The 22,834-nt window shown below is 38.9% G+C and overlaps 1 pseudogene; it reads left to right on the forward strand.

Moving 5' to 3' along the window:
• LOC149247059 (DNA repair RAD52-like protein 1, mitochondrial pseudogene) overlaps positions 1 to 22,068 on the forward strand; it is a 33,012-nt pseudogene extending 10,944 nt beyond the window's left edge.
• Positions 22,069 to 22,834: the final 766 nt, after the last annotated feature.

Below are 22,834 nucleotides of genomic sequence, written 5' to 3' on the forward strand. Positions count from 1 at the left end.
GCTCCTTTGGAACAATAGTATGAAGCATTTCTGAGTGGATTAGGGCATTCACAACAACGTAATTTATCTTATCTTGGATACCCTCCCACTAAGGGGCAATCACCTCCTTACACTCCTTATTCTCTAACTGGGGGAAAAGATGTTGCTAGATTGTTCCCATCCCCTGATTAGATGTTACAAGTTGGTGCTCCTCTTGTTACTATTCCTCTTCCTACGGGTGCTCCATTTCCATGAATGGTTGCTGCTCCTTGGAATCCTACCTTGCTTGTTCAACCTAGTTTGGTCTTAAATCAATTCCTAACCTCTTAACCTATTTTAGCTATGCCTAAGGTTCCTACTTGTCAATATTTCCAATCCATACCTCAACCTGCCCAAGTTATATTTCAATCAAGTCAACCTGTTCAGGTTGTATCCCAATTTCGAACTAGCTAAATGGTACCAGTGATTTCTCAAATCCCGTCTACCTAGCATATTCAAGGTACATTACAAGCTCCACCACTTGGTCAGACTATACCACAAATGCGAGTTAACCAACATGTCTAAAGAATACCACATATGCTAACAATTCAACCTAATATTGGAATGATGCAAATTCCATCCGATTGACCATTCCAAGGCATACCACAAATTCCTATTGTCCAAGAAACTATATCACAAATACCTTATCAAGGCCAACAGATCCAAGGCCAACCATTTCAATGTTTTCTTGGAACTGGGAAACCTGGTGTGGGTTATCCTACTTATCAAACCAATCCTTATGGTGGAATGCAAATTCTAGAGGCATAACCTATTCCATATTATCCTGGATATCCCCCACCAATAGTTAACCTTTACCCATAAGGTTACCAACAATACCAATTAGATTTCAATAAGAAGTTGCCTTTCATCGCACTGCTAGAGTTGCCAGATTTATCCTGGCTCACCAATGACCTGATTCAATATTTTCCTTGGTGGCTAGTTATTTTGACCAAGTTACCGAGTGACATTGCCAAGTTTAGTGGAAATCTTGGAGAAGATCTATCAAACCATATTATGACATATAACTTATGGTGTTACTCGAACTCTTTAAATGATGATTCAATTCATTTACGACTTTTTCAAAGAACTCTTACTGGTTCAACAGTAAAGTGGTATGTCGAATTGCGTAGAGCCTCATTTAACAACTTCATTGGCTTGGTAACAACCTTTTTAACCCATTTCCTACGACCCATTCACTACAAAATAGGTACTGAAATTTTGACCTCATTGAAATAATGTGAATCTACTCATATTTCTGATCATATACATGAGTGGAGGCATCACCATTATCTGGTCAAAACCTATATACTTGATCAATTTTTGTCGGAATGGTTTACTAATTCCTTACTGCCCCCTATAACTGAACATGTTTGCAAAGGGGGAGTTGTTACTGAAGACAAATTCATTGCTCGTGCCCAATATCTAGATTTGGTTTATACTCAATCTGACACACTCTATGACAAGATACCTAATGCTCCGTCGCGACCATCTAATACTCTTCCACCTTCTCCCTCTAAGGATCACACACTATTGATGGCATGATTGGTTCCGTCAGTCAACAATTAGTGAGAAAATCCTCTGGTCAATCCAACAAGAAGTCAATTCATGCTATGACTAATCAAATCCCATCTTCTATTTCTCCTGCAAGTACTTCTGATATTAATTCCATTCAATCCACAAAAGGTAAATCTCACCAACCAAGAAGTACAAACAAGGCTAAAAGAAAGAATAAAAAAGAAAAACCTCTGAAGGATAAACAAAACAATCAATCTCCTGATGAAAAAACGAAGTCATGTTATCCTTGTTTAATCTGTAATGAAGAACATTTAACCAAGGATTGTCCAAATCAAGCAGAGATCAATCGATTTATGAAAGATACATCCACTACACCTGTCATGTTGGCAGATCCTTTTCCAAACTAGGAGACCAAAACGGTTGCACAAAATGCGTCCTCCTCTTCCCATAACTCTTCTAACGTATTTATGTGTCAAAAATATGTTCTGGTGGCTTCTAGAAGTAAAGGCTATGGTAATATGAATACTTCTAATGGATACGCTACCAATCAACCATCAACTTTTACTCCACCCACATCTAGTCCTCTCCAAATTCAGAAACTTGCTGCTAAATTGACCATTAAAACTCCTCCAAAAAGGGTTCTTCATAAATCATCATTTAACCCCCACACGAGAGTTGATCAGAATTATAATATAGTTGAAGATATGGCTTAGGTTGCTCCTTCAACTATGTCAACTCTCGAAGTATTGCAAAATTGTATTACTCAGAGGAAGTCTCTATTAGAATCCATTGGAGGAGTAAATCCTTCAGATTCATACATCATTGTGTTTAACCATTAGAATTATACACCTAAACTTCCACCCCAAATCGCCTTCATGATTCAAGTTTTTGGTAGAGGAAAAAATGTATTCTACACCATCGCAGATGAAGGTGCTTCCGCTTGTATCATGTCTCTTTTGTATTGGAAAGGTTTAGGTTCTCCAACTCTTAATAAGTCACTTACAACTCTTAAGGCCTTTGACAAAAGAGGGTTTAAACCTTACGAAATTATTAATTCCTTACCAATGGAATTAACTGACAAGACAGTCTCGATAGAGGTCGAAGTCATTGCTGGACAATTAGATTACAACCTCTTACTTGGAAGAACATGGACTTATGCCATGGAAGTTGTCATTTCATCCTATTTTCAGATGATTAATTTTCCTCACTAGGGGGGAATTATAGCTATAGACCATCTTTCCCTTTTCACCACTAATTCCTAGACTACTGGAAATATACCACTTGTGGGGAAATCCCCACCCCCTTCTGAGAATGTTGGCGTAGGATTATTAAAAGACTCATCTCTTATGGGGACTTTCATGCTCCCTCCTCTCAACATTCACACTACGGTTTCTCCAATCAACATGATTTTGTCTAGTACTATTCCTTAGGATCCTTGGATAGTACCTGATAGTTCCAACATTGACTCTTTTGGCGACCGTATGTTGCTCAATCTAGTAGAGTTAGCTTATGAAGCTATTCACTTGGCTTGTTCGGAAAATTATGAAACCATTGACTTAGTAAACTTGATTGATGACCACTCTCAGGGTTCAGGTTCATTTTATCACTCTGAACCTTTTGACAACATCTTCTCCACTAGCGAAATAATCTTGGAGATCATGACATCAAATGAGAAACCCTGGGACGATAATCATCATCATTCCTGTTTCTTACTTGAAACTCTTGAGAACAATTTTGAAGAATTTTCCTCACCCAAGGTTACTAAGAAACCTCATAATTTCATATCCATTCATGAGGTGAATTCTGAGAGAAATATTCCAAATATTGAGTATACTATTCCCCTTGATATTTTGATTAAACCCGAAATTTTTGAGAATGTCCATATAGGTGCCTCGTGTTCTCCAAATGAAATATATTTACAAGGCCCTTTTTCCAGAATTTTGTGACATTTTCACTTGGACATATGAAGATATGCCAGACACTGATCCAAACATTGTGGTGCATGGAATTAAAACTTATCCGGATGCTAAACTAGTTAGACAACGTCTACGTATGGTCCACCTAAGAAATCTCATGCGATTAAGAAAGAAGTCGAAAAGATTTTGTTTGATGATTTTATTTATCCTGTTCCTTTAACCGATTGGGTCTCGAACATAGTTCCTATAATGAAGAAACAAGGTACAATATGAGTATGCATCAATTATCATAATATTAACCATGCTTTTCCTAAAGACAACTACCCAACTCATTTCATCGACCAAATTGTTGATTATTTTGCTGGGAATTAAATTTTCTCATTTATGGATGGATTCTCTAGCTATAACCAAATCAACATTCTCCCATCTGACCAACACAAGACTGCGTTCATCTATCCATGGGGTACGTTTTCTTCATTAGGGGAAGTTTGAAGTCTAAAATGGGCCTCCTAAGGAAATAATAAAATAAGATTGCATTACATCATCAAAGGTTAGAGGGAAAAAAGAAAAAGAAAAACCTATTTTTTCAACTCGTATTTTCAACTTATCTCCCTATGGGTTTACTAAAATTTTGAGCGACAACGTTCGTTGGATGTAGAATTTGATTCCTCATCCAAGGAGTACCCATGTTTCATACCTTTGATGGACTATACTACACGAAAAATGAGAAATACATGAAAAATGTGATTGCAATCATGTTTTTTCATGTATTTCTCTTTTTCCGTGTAGCAAGGTCCATCAAAAGTATGCAACATGGGTACTCCTTAGAAGAGGAATTAAATTTTGCATCTAACGATTACTCCTGCTCAAAACTTGATTAAAACCGTAGGGATATAAGTTGAAAATACAAGTTAAAAAATTAGTTTTATTATTTTATTATTTTTTAATCTTTTTAACTTTTTACTCAAAAAATGGTGAATCATCCCCCATGGTTGAAATCATCATCTTGAATCTTATTGGTTCTTATAAAGTTTATTTTGGTTGTACATTTTTCTTAGGAGGCCCATTTTAGACCTCAAAATTCCTCTAATGATCACAAACTTGATTTCGAACTTAAGAATGTTGGCACAACTTTCCAAAGGGAAATCAACTATGCTTTTCGCAATGTTAAAAATATAGTGTAACCATACCTTGATGATTTTCCTACTCACTCTAAATGTTGTGAAGGCCATTCGATGTATCTCAGAGCCATCTTATTACGATGTCGACATTATAACATACGATTAAACCAACTCAAATGTGTCTTCTGTGTTCAATCCAGTCGACTTCTATGATTCATAATATCCAAGAATGGGATCCACATTGATTCTATGAAAGCCTAGGAAATCATTGATTTTCCTGCTCCCTCCTCACACGTTCAGTTACACCGCTTCCAAGGGAAAGCAAACTTTCCATGTAGATTCATCCCTAACTATGCAGAACTTGCCAAATGTTGACACCTAATCTTCATGATTGGGAATTTTATGTAAATAAATAAATTGGGAAGGTGAACAGTCATCGGGAGATGAACTGAACAATCACTCCCTATTGTATATAACAATGGGTTACCTATGGAATATACACGAATCAGTTTTTCTGAGTTTTCTGCCAAACTGGAGTTACTCCTGGCCTGACATGGTATCAGAGCCAGTCCTAAAAATAGTCGTAACTCCCTTCATCTCTGCCACTGCCTCTGTCCTGAAATAGTCTGCCACTGCCTCAGTGCTGAGCGCTGCTCTGCCTCTGTCGATGGCCTGACATGCCCAGAGATGCGTTGGTGCCTCATTTCGCTCTCACCCAATGCCCATGGTTGTTAACGTAACTCCCTTCACCCAACGCTCTCACCGTTCTGAGGGATTCCATGCGCAGCGAAAACGCCATCGACAAGATCGGTCGGGCAACCAGGAGTTCCTCTTCTTAACTTTGATTTTCAATTTGGGTTCCTTCGTTTCACAAGATTCAGGTTCAATGGGCTTCTTCTTATGTTTGTCTGCAAATTCACGTTACTGTTAAACTTTCCTACATTGAGTCTTCCCTTAAAGTACTGATATTTGCTTCGGCCCCAAGAACTGAATGATGCCGACCTCTGGACTTCCTGGAAAATCCTCGTAACATTGAGATTCAGTCTCAATCACATAGCCTTCATCCAATCTCATAGATTTTCTGAGATTGTCATATTTGGTGAATCACATACTCTCGGAAGATATACTCTCTGGCATTCGCAGTTGAACGCTGCCTGATTGTGAATGCTGTTTGACATTTTTCAATACCAGTTGAACGCTGCCTGATTGTGAACGCAATTGAACGCTGCCTGACATGGTATCACAGTCGTTCTGTATTTATGTAAAACTCTTCACTGCCGTTAACCCTGAACGAATGCTTTAATGGTATTATGATTTTATTATGATATCGATTCGAGATACTTTCCCCAACTGAACTGCAAAGTCAGGAGGCTCTTGATGATGTCGTGCACCTCACTCTGTTTATGTGAAGTTGTCAAGGCTAAACGTTTGCACAAGTCAAATTCCTACTAATTTCTGCATCATATTAATCCCATTGTGATTATTTTCATATCTTATTATTTTGGTCAAGGTCTTTCGACTTTGATATTAACGATTAAAAGGTTGGAATATGTGCGAAAGCGGCTCAGTTTTGATAAGCACATATCAGAGCGCATTGTTGGTTTTGATAAGCACAAATGAGAGGGCATTGTTAGTTTTTATAAGGAGTTTGTGAAGAAGGGACTTGTCTGGCTTGTCTACACATCGTTTGTTTCAGAGGATTATAGTTTTTGAGACTTGGAGATGCTGATGAAAGGGTTTAAAATCATCAGCCTTTGATTTGAATGCCTGTAGTATTGCGCAGTCTTGTTTAAAAAAAAAAATCATTCAAAGCATTTGTGGAGGTGAATAGTAGTATTGCACAATTTTTTTTTATCATTTGAATGGTAATGCTGCATTGAAGCATTAAAGTGATATGTAATATTGATGTGATATGTACATAATATTTCAATGAAATGCTGATACTTCTATCAAATATTAGAGGGATTTGAAAAAAAAAATATAGGGCATAAGGCTGTACCGTAAGGAAGTTTTTTTTTATCAGCAGAAGTTATTTATCAGCAGAAGTTTTTTTATCAGCAGAAGTATTTTTTTACAGAATGCATTCAATCATCTCTATGGTAGGAATAGTTCTCACTAGCAAGGAGAACTATCCTGAATGGTTCTGGATGATAAAACACACCCTCATCTTCAATGAGTTGTGGAAAGGAGTGTGTGTCGGAGAAGGAGACAATGACCCAGTGCAGCCTACATCAGACAAAGAGCTCGTCTTTTGGGAAAACAAGAACAGCAAAGCCTATGCATTAATCGCAGCATCTATAAATGAAGAAGTAAGTCGTCATATTTCATCATATTCAACTGCCTTTGAAGCTTTACAAAAGCTGAAAGAACTCTATGAATCACATTCTGCACTTGAAGTTGTTCAGCTCATGATTAAACTCTTCACTCTTGAACTAAAAAATAATGATCCTCTTGCTCTTGCATCTGAATTAAAGTCTATAATGCATGATATTAAATCCACTAAGGTTGAGCTGGATATCCCTCTTATTGCTTTTCTCAAGGCACTCTATCCTACCTACTCCAATTATCTTGAGTCTTTACAAGCAAATGGAAATCTTAAAGATATAACCTTTGACTCTCTTGTGAAAAAGTTTGCTGAAAGAGAGAAAGCCTTTGGAAAGAAGACAACGCCTAAATCTTCTGAAGAGACTGTGTGCCTTGCTCATAAAGAAAAGCATCCTGCTCAAGATTCTACAAGAGGAAGAGGTGGACGAAGAGGAAGAGGAAGATACTTCAGAGGCAGGGGGGGTAGACATTCTCAAGGAGAAAAATAAGATCTTCATTGCATTCGTTGCAAACGAAATGGATCACATGATGCTTCTACATCCAAGCTACCATGGGACAAAATTGAGCAGAAAAGAAACCAGCAGAAAGGTAAAACTGATGATACAGACAAAGGTAAAGCACCTGAATCCGCTCACTATATTGAGGCACAATGTAACATTGGAGTAAATGAAGATTTGTTTAATGCTTCACTTGCTTCTTCGAAAAATGATTGGTTGCTTGATTCAGGAGCAACCTGTCATATGACTCATAGGAAAGATTTTTTTGAAGATTTCACTGACAATGTTGATGGAGCAGTATACTTTGCAGATCAGTCAAAAATCAAGCCATCAGGGCTTGGCACAATCAGGCTTAAACTGCCTGGTCTTTTAGACTTTCTTTTGGATCATGTTCTATATCTCCCACAGCTCAAGAGAAACTTGCTGTCCTTGGTTCACATCCGCCAGCAAGGTCACTCCATTCATATGTTTGATGGCAAGCTTGAGGTAAGAAAAGCATCTGACCACTCACTTGTCATGAGGGGAATAGAAGAAGAAAGACTTCTCAAACTGCAAGGAACCTCTGCTCATGCACAACATTTCTCATATATTTCTCATCATGAAGAAGGTACACTTCCATCAAGTTTATTATGGCATGCTAGATTTGGACATTTAAACTATGACAGTCTCCGCTTATTGAAGAAAAATGGTGTTGCTGGTTTGCCTACAATTCCTAGGAAACATAAGCAATGTGATGCTTGCATTCTAGGAAAGCATAGCAAACAGTCTTTTCATGATTCACATTCAAGAGCACATAGGAAGCTTGAACTCATTCATTCAGATTTATGTGGTCCAATGCCTGTTCCTTCTGCAAATGGAAATAAATATATCATGACTTTTATTGATGATTACACCAGAATGTGTTGGGTTTATTTATTGAAGAACAAATCTGATGCTTTTCAAACATTCAAGAATTTTCATAAATGGATTGAAAATGATGCACAAACTCATATTGGGTCTATCCACACTGATAATGGAAAAGAATATACATCAAATGAATTTGAAAACTATCTTCGCCAACATGGGATCAAACATCAAACAACTGTGCCTTATAATCCCCAACAGAATGGTGTAGCAGAAAGAATGAATAGAACAATCTTGAATATGGTACGATCCATGCTTTTCTTCAAAAATGTAAAGATAATGTTTTGGGCTGATGTTGTTCTATGTGCTGCATATATAAAGAATAGATGTCCATCAAATGCTATAAGAAACAAGACTCCTTATGAATTGTGGTATGGACATGTTCCTTCGGTAAAACATCTCAGGATCTTTGGTTCCACCTATTATGCTTTGATACCAAAGGTACATAGAAACAAACTTGGTGCTAGAAGTCATAAGTGTATCTTCCTGGGGTATTCAAACACCTCTAAAGCATATCGCCTCTATGATGAAGTAAATAAAAAGTTTGTTGTATCTAGAGATGTCATTTTTCTTGAATCATCCAAATCTGACAATGTTGTTGAGCAGCAACTTGATCGCTTGGATAGATTCGCAGAAACGAAATCATTTCAAGAATTTGATAATCAGATTCCACATCTTGAAGGGGGCATTCCTATACTAGATCAACATGTGGAATCTTCTTCTGAAGAACAATCTCCCCTGCATGAAACTCCAACAACAGATGATGCTTTAAGTGATGTAATTGATAGAATTGGGAGACTCAATCTTGATTCAGTCCCAACTTAATCAACAAAGAAGCCTGGACCATCTCAGAAAGGTCCCCCAAAGTGGCTGACAAAGACACTTGAAAGTGTTCATCCTGATGAAATTGGAAAAACAGGAACCAGAAATTCAAACTGACAAAATGGAGGTGATGTAGATGACTCTAATTCACCTGTTGATATGGATGTTACTTATGATTGTGAATTGAACTTGTCTACAGATTTTGAACCAACTTCCTTCAAAGAAGCTGCTTCTCATGATGAATGGAAAGAAGTGATGCAAAAGGAGTATGATGCTCTCATAAAGAATGGCACTTGGAAGCTGGTTGATCCTCCATTTGGAACCAAACCAATTGGCTGCAAGTGGGTCTACAAGAACAAGTACAAAGTTGATGGCTCACTTGACAAGCACAAAGCTAGGCTTGTGGCAAAAGGTTTTGCACAGAAGGAAGGGGCCGATTATGAGGAAACTTTTGCCCCCACAGCAAAATGGGCCACCATCCGGACACTCTTTGCACTAGCAGCTCAGAACGGATGGAAAGTCCATCAAATGGATGTAAAAACTGCATTCTTGAATGGAGATCTAAAAGAGAATGTTTTTATGTCCCAGCCTTAAGGATTTGCTATGAAAGGACATGAACATAAAGTATGCAAACTTGTGAAGTCCTTGTATGGCCTCAAACAAGCACCGCGAGCCTGGTATGAAAAACTAACTGAGCATCTTCTAAAACTCAACTTCAATCATTTTGATCTTGATGATGCAACTTTGTTTGTCAAGAAAGTTGGCAAAACAGTTGTGTATCTTGTGGTATATGTAGATGATCTTTTAATGACAGGGAACAATGAAAGCTACATTGCATCCATAAAGAAGGAATTGGGGAAAAGTTTTGAAATGACTGATTTGGGCTATGTTCATTACTATCTTGGCATTGAAGTAACCCAACATCCAAAAGCCATATTTCTTTCTCAAAAGAAATACATTGGAGATTTGTTAAACAGATTTGGCATGACAGAATGCAATCCTCTTTCTACTCCAATGGAACAAAACTTAAAGCTCACATCTATTGAAGGAAAGGAATTTGAGGATGCAACAAAGTATAGACAGCTTGTAGGAAGTCTCATCTACCTCACTACTACCCGACCAGACATTTCATTTACTATTGGAATCCTCTCCAGGTTCATGCAAAAGCCTTGTGAGGGACATTGGTCTGCTGCAAAAAGAGTTCTAAGGTACTTGAAGGGAACTCAAGACCTTGGAATCAAGTATACACAGGTGGACGACTTCAGCTTGATTGGATACTCTGATTCAGACTTCGATGGAGACAAAGAAACTGGGGTACCTACTTCAGGATATGCTATGAGTCTTGGATCAGGAGCTGTCTCCTGGAGATCACGCAAACAATCAGTTCCAGCAGATTCCACAACAGAAGCAGAATACGTGGCAGCAGCTGAAGCAACGAAAGAAATTGTGTGGCTCAGGAAAATTCTTGAAGATTTGCAGGTAAAACAAGTACAATCAACTCCACTCATGATTGATAATACCTCTGCAATAAAGTTGGCCAAGAACCCAAAGTTCCATGATTGAACAAAGCATATCAATACTAAATATCATCTGATTTGACATCATGTTGAGGCCAAAACAATCCATCTCCGTCATTGTTCCACAAATGAGCAAATTGCAAACATCTTCACCAAAGCACTTGGAAGGGAAAAGCTTGAACTATTCAGAATGATGCTTGGACTCACCAACATCCCTTCAGATTAAGGGGGGAATGTTGACACCTAATCTTCATGATTGGGAATTTTATGTAAATAAATAAATTGGGAAGGTGAACAGTCATCGGGAGATGAACTGAACAATCACTCCCTATTGTATATAACAATGGGTTACCTATGGAATATACATGAATCAGTTTTTTTTGAGTTTTCTGCCAAACTGGAGTTACTCCTGGCCTGACACCAAAGATTTCACTCACTTATTGAAAAAGGGGGTTCTCTTTCACTGGGATGATACTGCTCAGAAAAATTTCGAAGCCCTGAAGAATGTGTTAGCTTGAGCGTCATTATTATATCCCCCTGATTTTCAATGAGACTATTTCTTGTATCTCATTGTGACTGTTACCACCATTGCTATGGTGTTGGTACAAGAAGATGATTTAGGCGACAAACACCCGATATATTACTTAAGTCGTAACTTGAATGCTACTGAAGCTAAGTACTCCCAAGTTGAAAATTTAGCTTTGGAATATGTGCAAGTTGTACAAATATTTTACCACTATATTATGCTTTGAAATACTCTTGTGGTTTCTGACTGCAAAATTACGTTCTATCATGCCAATTACTTGGGGGAAAATACCCAAAGTGGATATTTATCCTCCAAGAGTTTGATTTAGAATTCATTAAATCCAAGTTTAAGAAATGATTAGTCTCCGTTAGACTAATTTGTGACCTACCCTCCTTTGCGTCAGAATCAACAACTGAACATTCTATTCCAAACGAAACGTTGTTTCTTATCGACTCCTCTGACCCTTGGTATGGAGATATCACCATTTAGCTCCAGATCCAAACTTTTCGACCTAACACCTCTCGTTCTAATCAACATCATATATGATACCAGGCTTGCCATTACGTCATAATCGATGATACCCTTTACTGTCATTATGTTGATACGATCTTTTGATGGTGCCTCAATCATGAGGAGGATGAGAAAAATTTGAATCAATGTCATACTGGAGCACGTGGTGGACATATGTCTGGCTACGCTACCACCAAAATAGTTTATGTGTTGGTTACTTTTGGCTAACTATGTTTTGAGGTTGTATCCTTGCGATCCAAAAGTGTCATGCCTACTAGATTTATAACCGAAATGCCCATTCTCCGCATGCTCCTATGCATCCTATTATCATTGTTGGACTGTTTTCGAAATGGGGTGTCAACTTCATGACAATTAACCCTCATTCAGTCATGAAGCATTGTTACATGATCATTGTTGTAGATTATTTTACTAAAAGGGCCAAAGTGGTGCCTACATACGACAACAACGACCAAAATGTTGCATTGTTCCTTTTCAAACACATTATCACAAGATTTCGTGTACCCCAAGCTATAGTTACAGACCATGGAAAACATTTTCGCAATTACATGATGTTTGAACTAACTGCCAAGTTGGGATTATGACATGATAGCTCAACTCCCTACTACCCATGGGCCAACAACCAAGTAGAAGCCATTAATAAGGTTTTGAAAACAATGCTCCAATGCATGGTATGGATTCATAAAAGGAATTGGCCTACTATTATTTTTTCAACTTTGTGGGCATACCGCACCTCTGTCTGAACTGCAATTGGATTCACACCATTTCAGTTGGTGTATGGTTTAGAGGTAGTCCTTTCGATTGAATGTGAAATTTCATCATTGAAACTTATCGTTGAAAATATTCTTGCCACCTCCACCAAAGAAGAACATTTCTTTCATTTAGCTCATTTAAATGAGACTCAACGCGATGCCAAAATGGCCAACAAAGCTCAGAAGAAACAAATAAAAGCACAATATGATCAAAATTCCAAACCTCATGCCTTCTCAGAGGGTGATCTGGTTCTATTGTATGGCCAGGAAGTTGATAAATTAGGAGCCGATAAACTCGATCTAATGCGGTTAGGTCCATATATAGTCAAATGTGTATTAGAAAAAGGGGCCTACAAACTCATTGACTTTGACGTAATTCCTTCAGCGCAACCCATAAATGGGTTGTATCTAAAAAAATACTATGCTTAGATTTTTCTACATAGTCACTCTATACATACTATGTAGGTTTGTTGGTGTGTTTTCACTGTGTTTTCTTGAGAGTTTTATACCACCTCTAATTATCTTAGATTACATTTGATTTGTAGATGTCAGTGTTTCTTCAACCATATATTGCTTCTGCTGATGGAACTAGTCATAGTACCCGAAATATTTCCTCTGCAACATGGGAAATCTATGCCCCAACTGACGAGTTAGTGAGTTTACAAGGAATTTGTATTGGTTGCTCAACCAATAATATCATTGAGTATAACATATTGATCGAATTAGTATCTAATGCTATTTCATGTGGTATTTTCCATTTAGTCACGAGAATTGTTTCACAACTCATGGTGTTACATTTAAACAACGTCTATTCAGTAAGGGTTTTCCTTTTAGAGCACATTTTGATTACATTCAATATCAACATGTTGCTAGAATTCTAAATAAATTAAAAAATGCATTAGCCAATTGTCTTTTAGAAAAAAATTTGCAACATATGTAAGTTGTTGATGGTGCTAGACCCACTAACATGTCAAGGGGATCTCCCCGGTAAGAAGTCCCAATTAGACCTTAGACAGTTTGGTGTAGGAGTCCCAGCAGTGGGTCGTAAAGCTATGCCTTGACCACAATGTCAGACAAAGGAAAGTAAGATAACTCTATCAGTAGCAAGGGTGTGACCGCTGTAGTGAGTCAAGGAAGGTGCATGAGAGGTTCTAACACAGGTGGGTTGAGGTGAGTGCGCCCCTTGGCAACCTGTAAGTGTACTCAGCTCGGAGGGGAACACACGAGCGAAGATGCATCACAAGCTGGAAAGCAGGTCAGTCTAGAAATCCAAAGTGATGGTTAAACCAACAACACATCTGCAACAAGATTCATATAATTGCATACAAAAGTGTTCATACACAACTACATAAGTTAAACAACATACATTGCTACAACAACCAGAACAGTCCAACTACAATAACAACATATGCATGAAAACCTGATGGCTCTTATTATATAAAGAAGTGTAAGTTCCAATCATACAATACATCCATGTAAACTTGCTAGCCCCAATAGTGGAACGTTACAACCACATCTGCCTGCTCCTCCAAAGAGATGTACTAGCTCCATGCAGTGGAGAAGCCAAGGCGCATTACAATATTGTCCAAGCTCTCTCCAAGATAGTCTTATCGGAAGCTTGGCTGACCAAAAGCCCTTACAATGAGTTATGATGGACTATTTATAGCAAAGGGTGGGGTGACCCTTGAAATTCCCCTTTGTGACAATTCAACTACCCTCATGACTCTTCATCTACTCTATGATTGCTACATCCAACTATTGACACTTTTCTTACACTTGACATGACGTTACATTACAATGCACATGTACTCATGTGAGACAACATGGCTTGAGCAAGCCATGCAAGACATCATTGACACTTGGTCCGTTGTGATGAGACCAACTCTTTGGCATGCTTGTGATGGTGAAGGTGGTGAGCTTATGCCAAGCTTGGTCGTCCATGATGGTGTGCATGCACCTCATGGTGACATCTTGCTGAAGTGAACTCTTACCTCCGTTGCAACCGGTGCATTGGCTCAGCTCCTTCATCCAACTCATTTGCTAACATGTGCATGGTCTTCTTGGGTGTGGCTAAACCGATAACACAGTGATGCATATTGTCCGTGCTGATCTTCAAATGTGTGCTGGTGGTCATGTGCATCAACTTGCCAAAGTACATGTTCAACTCTAGTTGGAATTGTTTCTTTGTCTTCACCTTGGTGAGTGTGATGAACGGGTTGGACTGCATGCGTGTGCATAATGATATCCATGCTGTTGAATCCCTTGCATGCGATCAACAACACTGTTCACCATGTCTGCTCCTTGCCAGCTATTGGAATGGATCTTTAACTTGTACAGGCGCAGTTTCATCCGTGAATGCATGTCGCGCCCACTGTTGTTCCTGTTCTTGCTGCAACTCTTTCGTCTGTCTGTGCAACTTCATGTTCTTCCTTGAGTTGTTGCTTCAGCACATGCAACGCCTTCTTTGTTCCATTCTCTGTCTTCACGTAATCTTCATGTCGCGCTTCACCTCATAGCTTGAGTCTCCAAAGTTTCTTTCATCATTAGTGGATCTTCTTGATCTTGCAACGTTGTTCTGCCTCTGTGTTGTCAACAACCTTCCTCTTGCATTCGTTGCATTTGTTGCGTTCGCTGTGTTTGCTACATTCACTGCATTCGTTGTGTTCGCTACGTTTGCTGCATTCACTGTATTCATTGCATTTGGTATGCTGCCTTTAGCTGTTGTTCATGATGCTTCTTGCTGTGATATATTGATGCCATTGCCTATGAACAACTTGATATATTTGTGAGTAGGAAAGCTCATTGACATTTGATCGACTGCATCTCTAGGTGAGCTCTGAACGGTGTCTTCGACTCTGCTCTTTTGGAAACCATCATACCTGCACTACTGAGAGGCAGATGAACACATGCAATACTTGGAGACATGGAAACACTCATGGCAAGAAATCTGTCAGTCAAAAACCAAAATCAACTTGAGGACTGATTTGCAACATACCTGTGTGACTGATCATGAATGTTGCGTAATTTCGGTCGAGAGGTCGGGAGACTGACTGCCAAGACTGCACAAGGCACAGTCTGGGATGCTGGGAGACTGACTGACTACTGTAACTATGGAATGCACAGTGCAATCTAGCTGCTAACTGCTGGGATTGCGCAATGCTCAATCTCAGATGGCAATGGCTACAGGCTCAATGACTGCATTGCGCAATTTTCTGGGCCAACAGTCACTGTCCCTCATAAATGTGCAAAACAATCCTAGAGGACAGTGCCTGGGCAGAAATGCACATTTTCTGAGAGGAAGACAGATCCTTCCCTCTCAAGATTGCGCAATGCTATCTTGGTAAGGCTCTTGGTGAGGCAGAGTCCGAGACAAGGCTGCCCAGACTCGCCGATGGGCAACTGAAAGTGAATGTGAGTGCGAATGCATGGTTATACTGAGTGTAAGAATAAGTGAATGATCATGCATGCAAATGATGAATTACATATTCAGAAAGTGGAATAGCATTCATGTGGGTGAGGCGAGTCGCCGAATCAGCGACTATTCGTGAAAGACAATTTCATGCATGCGACAACCATGAGATAGCAACGAAAACTGAAACAGTGCTAAGACAAGCTAGTATATATGTAAATGACAGCAAGCGTTCAAAGAAATGAAGAAAACAATACTTGCATAAGTGAAAACACAAAAATGGTAGAAATGCAACACAAGGCATGGAAAGCGGGCTTACCCCAAAACAACTGAGTTGAATGTGCCAACTACTCCTAGATGTGGTGTGGGATGACAGAGCTGTAAGGTTGATGTGAGGAGAAAGCTCTGCAGCATCCAGTTGATGAGTTTTGATAACATCAAGGTTGTGACGTGCATGCCACAAATCTAGGGAGAGCGACACTTCGTGAGAGATTTATGAACTGATCCTTGCATGTAACCTCCAACTGCTAAACATAGATCCCTGAAACAAGGGATGCCTTTGCATGTTGCCTTGGGAGAAGCAGCCCATGCATGCAAGTCTTTTTTTCTCGGTCCCGGAGGGAACCAATCAACTTAGCTGCACATGCAAGAGACTGCTCAACTGCTGGGAGAAAATGCGCATTTCTGGCTGGGAGCTGGGCTGGCTTCCCAGGAGATTTGCACAATTTCTGGGCAAAGCAGCTGACTACTGCCTAGATTTGCACAAATTCTGGGTTGAGCAGCCCTGCTAGGGAAAATTGCACAATTTTCACTATGAGTGTTGACTGCTAGAATTGCGCAATTCTAGAGCCCAGTAGGCTTCTAGTCAGAATTGCGCAAATTCTGGAGGTAAGGCTGGTTTCCCTCCAAAATTGCACAATTTCTTGGGGGAGCTACTCAGCCTGCAGCTGGACCAAGTCTGGGTGATCAACCTATGAGGGGAATGCATTGAGCTATGATCGACAGGCTGCCTTTATGCAAGAAAAACATTGAAGCTTGTGAACTTGATGAAGCAAGGCAAGCTATTGTGAAAAGTTGGAAGGGAGGCTCCAAAACAAAGCTAAGGCAAAATTTTGGAGGGTGGTTGTAGTAGCTACAACACTTGGCAACACACTAGTAGAGATTCAGTTCTCTGAATGGACCTTGTTCATGAAAAGCAAGTCTAACACCTCTGGAAGTATTGTTTAGTTCTCAGCTCCTCTTTGTTTCCACACTAGCTTGATTGTAAGATGTAGCATCTGCCAAGCTCTTGGTCGATTGACACACATTCCAAGCGAAGGCAACACATTTGTTTTGATTGGGGTTGAGGGGTATATTGGTGCACAAGCAATATAGTCATCAGAGTCTTAGTTTCATCTTTGGTGTTTCTTTGCTACCAGCAGGCCTGGACAGTACCCCGACGGAGTCACATAGGAACACAAGCATGGCTTCGTTGCTAATGAGCCTAGTCAATACTATAGTGCCCGCTCTAGTTGACTGACAGATGATATGACACAAACATTTATTTAGCCATAAGGCCCACACTTTATTCTTTGAGGACCTCAGGTTGAGGATCCGGGCACTTGACACTATTATTAGTGATTCAGATATTCATGGTTGTGATGTTTATGAATGCTTTCCATTGATATTATGATAGCATGAATGGTTATGTATCTTATCTATTGGTGTTCTGATGATTGCAACATTAAATAGTTAAGTTTGGTCTCTAGTTGAATCTATGATGATGAGGGTAGTAAAGAATATGTATGCTCTCTACTAAAAGCATGATGATGATAAATTTGATGGATAGGTATATTTCTATTGCTGTTACGATGTGATAGATTAATAAATATGTATTTTTCCATTGATGTTTAATGATGATAGCCAGGATGGATGTGTACCCTATGTTACCTACTTTCTTTAGTTCAGGCTTACAATGGACAATGATGTGAATGACTAGGAATTGTCAATGATGATATTATGACAATGACTAACATTGGGAAACCTTGTTACTGATGATTATTGAGTATGGCAGGAAACCATCAGAGGCACTCGCATATGACGAGTTGATGAACACATGGTTTGATGAAAATTCATATTATTTTTATCTTTGAAAGTCTAAGTCGATCTTGAAATCTGCCATATATGTTTAACTATATTCTGATGATATGTTAATGGTTGCAGGCACAGATTAGTTGCTTGACCGAATGACTCACATATGGGTGATGGGGTTGTACAAGTGGATGGAACTACATGGGAGGGGTGGGACAGAGTCCCTGATCTCATCAACTAACACTCCCACCGTGACTTGGGCTGGAAGGGTTGAAACACCTTCGCCTTGAAGATCATGATGCCATGAGGGCAGGTCCCAAAGTTGGGTCGCTCATGAGGACTTTACCGTGGGGTGTGCATCAAGGTGGATTCCTTGATCCCGGACACCATTAGTCTCACTATAGTAGGCAACATAAGAGATGATAGTGGTCTATGACGTTGCACTATACTTTCCCCTCGTAGTCACTGGATGCTTGAAGGGCAAGTGGTGTGGCACCCTTGGAACTTCAGGGGAATTTCTTGAAGGGCACGACCAACTTGGCACCCTTGGCATCACAAATAAACTATTAGGTGTGGCACCCTTGGAACTTCTAGGGAAGTTCTTGAAGGGCACAACCAAACTGGCACCCTTGGCATCACAAATAAACTATTAGGTGTGGTACCCTTGGAACTTCTAGGGAAGTTCTTGAAGGGCACAACCAAAACTTGGCACCTTGGAATCATTAAAAATAAATAATAATAAATAAATATAAGCAAGGAATGAAAACTAGGTAAATTTACATCAAGGGTAAATGATGATTAGAAACCAATGTAATTAAATCAAAAATAAAACTTGGAATAAGGAGGATCATAGGAAGAATTAAAATAGAGTACCTTAAAAACTCTACCCTTCCCATGTTGGAAAATACTAGGAAGATTATGTGTTTTAATTAGGAAAAAGGGGAAAGACAAACATAATTGTAAGGATAAAGATTAATCCTAAACTAATTTAAACCTAATTAAGAAAAGAGGAAGGTGAATTAAAATAAGAATAATAAATTAAATTTAGAGAAATGTAGAGAAGCTACATGTGTCAACAACCAACATAAGAATATCCATCTAAGAGATAACCTGAGTTAAATTAGGGAGTAGATTGGGGATAAAATCTTGACTCATTAATTGACTTCAAGTAATGAACACAAATTAAGGAATAAAAGGGGGGAATAAAGAGACAACTAGGAGAATAAATAGGAATCTTGTTGAGGTGAGGAAAATATTAGTTTTAAATAAAAAGTTAAGAAAATAATTTGGGTGACCCTTGATGAGAGAGTGACACATGGGTAGGTGAATAATCAAACTATTGAATTATAAAAAATAAAAATAAAAATATAATTATGCATGACATGCCAAGTGTCATCTAGGAGGACTCTTATAAAAGAAGGAGCAAGCCATGGGAGAAGGCACTTTTTGGGAGCCCTATTGTTGGATGGATGAGATGATGTTAGAGCAGTGATTACGAAGCTATAGTGAGTTTGGTGAGGTAGAGGATTTTAGAGAGGGGACTCTGGAGCCAAGGTGTGCTCTCCTCTACCAGCTAGTGCTTTCCTCCATTGTACAACCCCATTGCAGCTCGGGGGTCCGCGGGGAAGAAGAGTACCCAAGGAGTAGGCTGGGAGGTTAACCGGTGGGTCTTCGCATTCGGATCAAGTGCGTCATCATTCACTCGCGGAGGTGACCAGCTACAAGGGAATGCATGTAACAACAGAGCAAGCAGAGTCTCGCCTTCTGGTGAACGGTATGTAAATGTTATGATATGTTTTACTGAAATGAGTGGCAGGAATGTGTGTGCTAAATAAATTTGAATTTCAATGTGTTCTTTTTTTGTTGTATTTGCTGTTAACAAAAAAAAAATTAAAAAAAAAATGCATATAGTCTGAATTTGGTCCTTACACTTCTGAATTTGGTCCTTACACTTGGTATCAAAGCCAGGTTGAAACCTCGAGACCTATGGGCCCATGCATGCATGACTAGTTTTGTTAGATAGTTACTACATTCTAAAATTTTGTATGAGGAGTACCATCAAACTCTTAGGTTTCAAAATATCTCTACAAATTGATCTTCAAGAGTTTAAATTTATAAGATCTTATAAAATCATTTTCTACAGTGGTTTGGGGTTATGACAATTTTGTTCGGTGTTAATTTTTTTTATCTGAATCGCAAGCCCTTTTCAACAAATTTTTAGGATGAAACTCTGAAAAGCCCTCCTCTTTTCTAAAGGATATTTACGAAATTTCCAGGGTTCAGTTGCTTTCTTACAAACCTTTGTAAACTTTTTTACAATATATTTTTACAGATCTGGAGTACTGTAAGGAAGCTGTAAGCATTTTGGGTATAATTTCATTGAGCCGAAAGCATAAATATTAACATTTTTTTTTTGCCTGGTTATTTTTATTTTGAGGGATTTAGCAAAATCAAAATTTTGTAAAAGCTGCCTTGGAGTCTTGAGTTGCATTCTTCTTAGACATAGGCATATTCCCTCTACTGGTGCGAAAACCTTGGACATTACCTGCAGTAAAAATGAAATCCCTAAAAAAAAAAAAAAAAAAACCCTCAGTTCGAACCACTCCAGCCGTGTTGCATGCTGAGTCTCATTCTCTTGATTAGACAATGAAATCCACTCAAATATAAATGAAGAAGTCCATGGCCAAACTAATATCGATGGCTGACAACCTCTTAAGGTAAGCACTTGGCAGACATGGGTGTTACTGGCATTAGGATTGACCAGAACTCTGATTATAAAAGCATTGGCAAGAAACCGTCTTCTTTTACCAGAATGTTTTCTTGCCCTTTTGGGAAACCATCTACCATAACCTGTACTTCTTTAAACATTGACGCTATTAAGGAGACACTATTGTATCCTTATTGGATCTCTAGTCTCTTCTTTGAGCTAAAAGATTTTCCAGGGCACTCGAAGCCATGACTTTGACATCTATGGCTTTGTTATCTTAAGATTTGAAACAGAAGATCAATAGCTTTGTGCAGTCACCCTACCATGCATTCGAAAACACAACGCATCCCACGTTGCAATCACAGATTTATGCGATGACTGACATCACTGTTGTAAAATGTAAAGCAGGACATTAAAATTGGAGATAGACTTCATGAATTGCGTGATGGAAGAATTAGGTGTGATTTGACAACATTACAATAGAAGCAGGCTATAGATATCCTCTACCTGCTGTCAGTCCAAACCTATTTATGTTGTCCAAATTCGAATCTGTTATGGTGGCCAGAGCATCGCTGGCACCCATCTCCAGATCCGGCTTTTTTCTCAACAAACTGGTCAAGAAAAGCGCTGTAATGCAGGGAAACTAAAGAAACATGCTACTGTTTCACTTAACAGCGGCTCTGTTAGAGAAAAACTTGACAACCATGCCCTCCAGAAAATCCATGTTATAATGAACAAATGCATAATGAATCGGCTTCCCTGCACTACCATGGCAATATTTGAACACACCCACTCATAACAGACTTGTAGTAAAAACCGCTAGCTTGCCTATGAAGGGGACTTCTATACAACCAGATACATTAACGGAATCTGTGACAATTAACGCAGGCCACATCTATTCCATTAATTACACAGATCAACCAGATCGAATTGCCAGATCTGTCCCTCGATTGTACACAAACCTCAGTTGTAGATTTCTTTATATATAAAATGAAACAGAGTTTTGGTCCTCTGAGATTTTCGGACAAGCAGACAAAAAAAACGATGGCCTGGTTGACACGAGCTCTCCTCCGAAGCTCTTACTCTTCCCAGCCGTAGATCAGAGTCGAGGAGGGATTCACTAACAGATATGTGCCATGGCACATTGTAAATAGGATTATAAATTTGTATGCTCCAGAATGGTCTGGAGAGGTTCGCAGCATCACCTACTCGAATGATGGCAAGTCTGTATCAGTTGTCTATCGTGTAACCATCTATGGTGTCGATGCTGAGATTCATCGTGAAGCAACTGGGTCCGCTTCCACAGATGACACAGGTTTTGGAGACCCTGTTCAAAAGGCAGAAGCAATGGTATTTCGCCGTGCATGTGCTCGTTTTGGCCTTGGGCTCCATCTTTATCATGAAGATATAATATAGGGAGCAGTTGTTTGGCAAATTTTGTGTATTTCTCAAAAAAAAAAAATGAAACAGAGTTTTATATTTAAACTGAAAACAGGTGGATGAAAGCAACGCCATGGCTGAAAACGTTATCTGGGAAGGAACAACGAATCTCCCTCGTTGTACTTCATTAACAAAAGTCAAAATGAAGCCTTCACACCCAAGCAAGATCTGTAAAGTACCCAGATAAATAGTCATATTGCGTAAGCGCCTACGAACTAATATATCATCCATTTAGACGTAGTCTATTCCTCGAATTTATCAAAAGAAATTTCTGACAGGGAGCTTTCAGTCCCATCGTCACCTCTCTCCCGAGTGATTATTAAATTGTGTAAACGTAGACGAACTCATGTATTCAGCGGAATTAGCAAAAATCCCCCTAGACTGATATCTGTTTGATCTTTTTTTTTTTACATAACTACTCCACTAATCTGATCTTTTCGCTCCACAAAAACCTCACCTAACTCTTCTCCCCTATCACATTAATTTTCTAATAATAGCTTAACTGAAATCTTCTATTTATTAATAAAGATCTTAACATAATCTCCTATCTCTAATTCTGGCTTACTCCTGTTTGAACAGATTTTATCACTAAATCTAAAAAACACAGTCTTCTTATTAAGAAATGTTAAACGCTACGGTTGAGATATGAAAATTCATTTTCAACAGTTAGTTATTCTCTTTATTATTTACGATTGTGAAGTTTGAAAGAAAATCAAATAGAGTTAATTAAAAATCAAATTTATAACTGCTAATTTTAAAATTAAATGT

The sequence above is a fragment of the Pinus tabuliformis genome, chromosome 7 (genome assembly GCF_031772625.1).
Source record: "Pinus tabuliformis cultivar Carrire ecotype Pingquan chromosome 7, CPIR1, whole genome shotgun sequence".
In the NCBI taxonomy this organism is placed as follows: Eukaryota; Viridiplantae; Streptophyta; class Pinopsida; order Pinales; family Pinaceae; genus Pinus; species Pinus tabuliformis.